Source organism: Blennius ocellaris (genome assembly GCF_963422515.1).
Source record: "Blennius ocellaris genome assembly, chromosome: 9".
NCBI classification, from domain to species: Eukaryota; Metazoa; Chordata; class Actinopteri; order Blenniiformes; family Blenniidae; genus Blennius; species Blennius ocellaris.
In genome coordinates, this window is record NC_137658.1 from 5,643,030 (window position 1) to 5,649,029 (window position 6,000).

Sequence of the window (6,000 nt, forward strand, 5' to 3'; positions counted from 1 at the left end):
CACCACTGTGTGAAACAGCAGTCTACTTCCTTTTTCTCTCTCACTCTATTTTTGTCTACACCCCCCCCCCTCTCTCTCTCTCCCTTTCTCTCTCTCTCTAACATGGATCTGTACTCACACAGAAAACACAGTGTCTCCCTGACAGGGCATCTTACTTTTATCTTTTATATTCTAAACATGTTTTTTTTCTTCACATTCTTCACCCTCTGGAAGGCATGTTTACAAATCCTTTTCTTTTTGTCATCCTCCCCGCTCTTCCCTTCCCCTCTCGCTCACATTTCTTCCCTCTCAGCAAAACAGAACCTCCATATGGTTATGATCATCCTTAACTTTCTTTAGTTTTGCCCTCCTCGAACATCACCCATTATTCGGCCCTCCTTCGTCCCTCCCACTCCATTAGCTGGAGCATATAACTCTGTGGGAAGCCGTTTCGTCCCACATTTGCTGTTCTGCCTCTCGGTACTCAGCAGAAATGTGCCGACCACCAACCGCAGAACTCATAAAGCAAATAGACGCAAGTCTATCCTGATTTGATGATGCATCTTGTTAACCCTCCATCCATAAGCACTTCCTCTTATTGCCGCACGCCCTCCAAGGTACATAACTCAAGGGTCTGCGTTGACATACAAACAACTGCCCAACGCTTCCATTCATTGATGGATAATATGCTGCCAGTGAAAATTTGTGCAGGAGTGTACTTGAGCAAGGCACTAAACACAAACATGCTTTAAGTTGTGTGACACCTATAACATAACCACTAACTGCACACAAGACTTATTTAATGTACAAATATAAATATATTTAAATAGATATTTCTATTGCATGGAGACAAACGTGATTTAAATGGATTATTTAAAATATATTTTATTGAAAATTCACATTAATGCCCATGACATATTTGTTTAAATCCATGGCTAACTGTCAAAACAATCATACACATGTTCAGCCGGAGGGCCATTTAAAGTCACGTATCAGGTTAACGTTCATGTTTTTGAACTGGGCGATAGAAGCTGCAGTGCGCCGAGAAATCCACGTATACACAAGAAGAACATGCAAACTACACAAGAAGAAATGCGAAAAATGCGAGAAAAAGGAGACAGGAAATGGGACCCAAGATGAAAATGTAATCACCAGAGTTTCAACACTTTTAATTCAAGAAGAGCATGAATGTGTCACACTTTATGTAATCTTTCCAGTACATGATTCACTCCAACTATTTCCAACATCCTGCTGATGGAAGATGAGAGTTCAACTCATCACTGAATTCAATGGAATTCCATATCTGAAAAACCTAAATGCCTATGTTCATTTAATCCATTTCATACACTATGTGAGAAGATAATTCATTGGTTAAAAAAAATGTGGCAAGGTCACGGAGTGATTCACCCTTTATGGATAGCAGATATCAGTGCAGAGGCATTAGCGAAGGACCTAAAAATATCAACATCATGTTTTTGCCAGAGTAAGATGCTGACGATCACATATAACAGTGATTCACTGTTCTGAGACCATGGGCCTCTGTATGAAATGTGTTTGCAAACATCTGACTGGTTTTGTAAAAAAAAAAAAACAGCCCACAGAGCCACGGAGTACAGAGATGTGTCATCTTTAGTAGAAAATGAGGACATTTGCTGATATGTGGTGAGAACGGTTGGAAAATATATTAAGAACGTCAAGCAGTGGTCTCTGAAAAAAAAAATCTATCATTTCTATCTAAAAACTCCTCTCTGTAGAGGTTTCCTCTAATCAGTTCTAGTTCTGAGAAACAGCAGTTGTTATGTGATGCTGACTCGGTTCCTGTCGTGTCTGATACTCTCTCCAGATCGACCAAATGTTCTGCTTATGCAACACATGAATGGGAGAGGACACAGAGACAGACAGAGAAAGAAAGATGTGCTCTCAGAATCTGCTCCTCGCTTTCATTTTCCAAGCCGGCAGTCAGATCAGCTCTTGCATTTAATTAATATTGTTTTGTTTAACTTGAGTCAGATCCCCCTGCTATGAAGGACAGAGATGCTGAAAGAGCTTTACTTTGGCATATAACACACCATCTTCATGAATATATTACCCTGCATTACATAACCAAAGTGAGGCCTTGATTATATAACAAAAGTTCATATGTTTCAAAGAGCAATCAGCCTATGCAGATGAGCTATTTTTACCTGCACACCAAGGTATGACTTTCCTAGATAGCTGACAGCTGGATAGTTATTAGGCAGGGTTTTTCTTTTTGTTAATTATTTGATCTTGAATTGTAGAAAAATCATGGGAAGGAATTTACCTGACTGGTAGAAAATCAGTCCATTAGTGGGAGTACTTGCTAGTCATAGTTGACTATTACTACTGGTCGTCTCACATTGAATTTTTTTTCACACTGTTTGTCAAAATATCTAGATATGACAGTGTAAGTAAAGTGCTGCAGCTTGAATACAATTAAAAAACAGCTTAGAGAAACAATTATGGTTGCTTTTTTATTGTGTATATCCTGTACTAGCGTCCACTGATCAGTAAGACCATGAAGGTGGCAAATTGTTGTTTATTGCAAATTGTGGGCTCCGAAATGTATCAGGAACACTGTGTACTCCATCACTCACAATTCGTATTTTAAGCATCCCCTCACTCTATTTTTTTCTCCAAAACATTCAAAGTATATAAAGTGTTTACTTAATGACTTCATTACTAAAGAAAAAAGATAATTCAGGTGGTTCAAAACATGGAGTTCACTAGAGCAGGCAGTTGCTCGGAAGTTTTCCAAATTAGATTTGCTGATGAAAACATTAATGAGGTGCCTCAATTTTGGCGAAACATCTTAACCAAAGCACATGTCAAAGAGTCCTTTGAGCAAAACACTAGACCGATCCATAACACCTTGCACGGCCATTGGTGTGTAAGTTGTTGAATAATTGTCTGAGCAAAGGAGTAAATGTAACTTCCATAAATTTGGATTGAGACGAAGAAATCGTGCTATATAGAAGCCGATGCCTTTCTCCGAGGCAATACAAGAGGCTACAAAGAAATAAAGTTAATTGTGCGCCTCTTTGGGTTTAAAAAAAATATATAACCACACGGTCGTCACAAAAGCCACATCATCAATGAGAAATGGGTGTTGAGTGAGTGCCCTCTCTGGATGTGGGCAACCATGTCCTCATAACATCCTTTTCCATCTGATGGCAGCAGCAGCAGCACCAACAACAGCATCAGTGGAGTTAAGCCGGTGTGCAGCAGATGCTAAAAATAGCAACCGGGCAAAGGTCACATGTGAGCTGCGGAGCATGAATGATGGAAGACAATTAGGTAACATGGCTGCAGCTGCTTAACATTTAGTCCGAGTTCATGCACACAGTGTTTTAACTGCACTCATAATTGCCGTCGGTGATATTGGCTTGAGCGCCAATAAATCGCTGTTGAAGGTTACACTGACAGCCACTTCACACTGTTCACTGTTGGTTGGAGGCAACGCTAATAGGCTCAAGCATCTGCAGTCATGCACTACATCACTGCCTCAAATTAGCAACGCACAAGAAGAAGAGCATGTTGTCAAGAAGTGGTAGACTAATACCACAGGGGCAATATTGACTTCCTATATAAAGCTCTTGCTTTTAACAGCACCGGCTTAACAGTAAGGGGCTTACGTGACTGTATGGGGACTAGCACAGCCAAAACAGGAAAGAGAAGTCTCGAGACAGACGGTTCATCGTACAGAGGCTCTTATGTAAGATGAGTGAGTTCACGCATAAACACTTGGAAAAACTCAGATATGTATACAATGCGACGCACATATCTCTATTACTACGGATTTAAATTGGCATTGTAGTGAAGTATATGATGCGTGAGACTTACAGCTCAGAGCTGCATTTTTCTTCAAAACATCTGGAAACAAAGGGGTATGAAAAGGTCTGTTAGGTATACGATGTTACATAAGAGCTTCAAGTTGCACATTGAGAAGCCACTGCTCCCACATAGAGCTAACCCCCCCCCCCCCAAAAAAAAACCCACAATAGTTTTTATCACACCTGCTTGTTTGCAAAAGAAATCTGTAGCGCGTGTTCCAGTCCTCAAGAGTCTGTCATGGTTTCATTGCATGGACACGATCAGGTCATAGAATGCTAACAAATAACGCAATTTAGCAAATATGTCCAACTTTCCGTTTTATGTGGAGCAGGAATGTGGATTTATCAGGCGAGCTTTAACCACATTAAAGAGCTTAAACACCTGACGGACGATCGTGTGGGAGAAGTGACACCTGTGAGTGCAGCTTTAAGAAGATCGCAAACCTTGGCGCTGTATGACAGGTGAACGGAGGCCAACCGACACCGCCACGGATCCCTTTCAATGCAGTAGCCTGCCAAGGTGTGCCAATCCCTCCATAAAACCAATCATCCAGCTCCCTCATTAATCAATCACTTGCTCTTGGCTGAGCAAGTGAGGAAAATCCCCCACGAAACGTTTGCCGTTTCTGCCTCAGTTCATTTCCGATTTTTTTCGGTCCCAAAAGGGCCGAACGCTCGTCATAAATCAGCCACGACGAGAGCCTCATGACCATAAACAGCACAACTAATTGGGGGGAAATGGTTTTGTAGTCACACTGGTGCTAATTATAAAACCTTGTTGCTTCCACTGTGGTAAGTCAGCAGGTTACTTAGCGCTCTGTAAACCTTCCATGTGCACAGATTGTGTGGGGCTTGCTCGAGGAGCCATCTGTCGCACACAGCTCCCCAAACAACTAAAATCCAGCTAATGCCACTCTACTCAAGTCTAAGCTATAAGAAAGGACATCCTTGAACATTCAAGCAGTCCATGCAGAAGACGATCCTCGCCGGGGTTGAATGCATCCAACTATTCCAAACTTCCCATTGAACAGGTTGTCAAAAGAGACACAAGCCACAAAAAATCAATAGTGAACCAGGTTTTGTAATCATAGACTGTGAAATATCCAATGCCAGACAGTAGCATTGTGTACATTTCCCGTGAAGATCTCAAGGCCAGAGTATTTCTTTTTTTTTTTTCTTCTTCGCGTGGCTAAAAAGAAAAGTGGAAGCACATTAACATCATGTTGCTACTGCTCATTCTTTTGTTCAGTCTCGATAAGACGCTGCTTAATAACCGGTTGTTTGTACCATTGACTGCTGTCTGGAAAACTTAAAATGAAACATTTAAGCCTCTCGCTAACGTAGAATAGGAAGATATACAAATCAATAAATATGAAGATATGAAGACCTTTTTTTTTTATCTGGATTTGGACATTTATATAAATACAGAAAGTTAACACATTTGTCTGGGTTTCTTTTAGAAAGAAGCACGAATCTGTGACCTCCTGTCAATGCCGCTTTTCTGCACACGGATAAAATGTGATCTTAAACGAGTGTCCAAGTCACAAAAATAGTTCTGAGCACGGCTTTGTTTTCGAAGTCCGTCCTAACCTTTGAACTGGAACCGCCTACATTTCTGAGCTTATTATTTTGAAGTCTCAGACAGAGAATTATTTTTACCAGCGCCGGGAGCCAAAAACAGGAGCGTTAAATAATGAATTAATCAGATTTTCTGGATAGGCAGAGGGGAGGTTCTGAAGGTTGGTAGGTCAAGGTATAAAAGCCAACAGGAGGTAAGGATTGGCACTCACTCTCGCCATCAGCAGTGATTAGAGCGACGGCGGAGACGACTCACCGACACGACTGAGGAAAACCGTGAGTGAGGCCAACATTTTGAAATGACAATACAGATAAACCTGTATTTAATGTCAGCGCTTGTGCTTTAATGCAACCTGTACATTTTCATTTTCCTATTAATAAGATTTAATTATTCAAAGTTTGAGAAACGGTTCTAAGTTCATCAGGTACGCCTCGGAAGTTATTGAGGAAATAAGGATGGCTTAACTTTCATGGTGAACCAGTGGAGTTTGTAATAATAAAAAACTTAGTGGAAAAATACAATTGAACCCCAAATAATAGCAGCAGCTAATTTTCTTTGTGTTTTATTTGCAGACTCTAACACTACATCAAC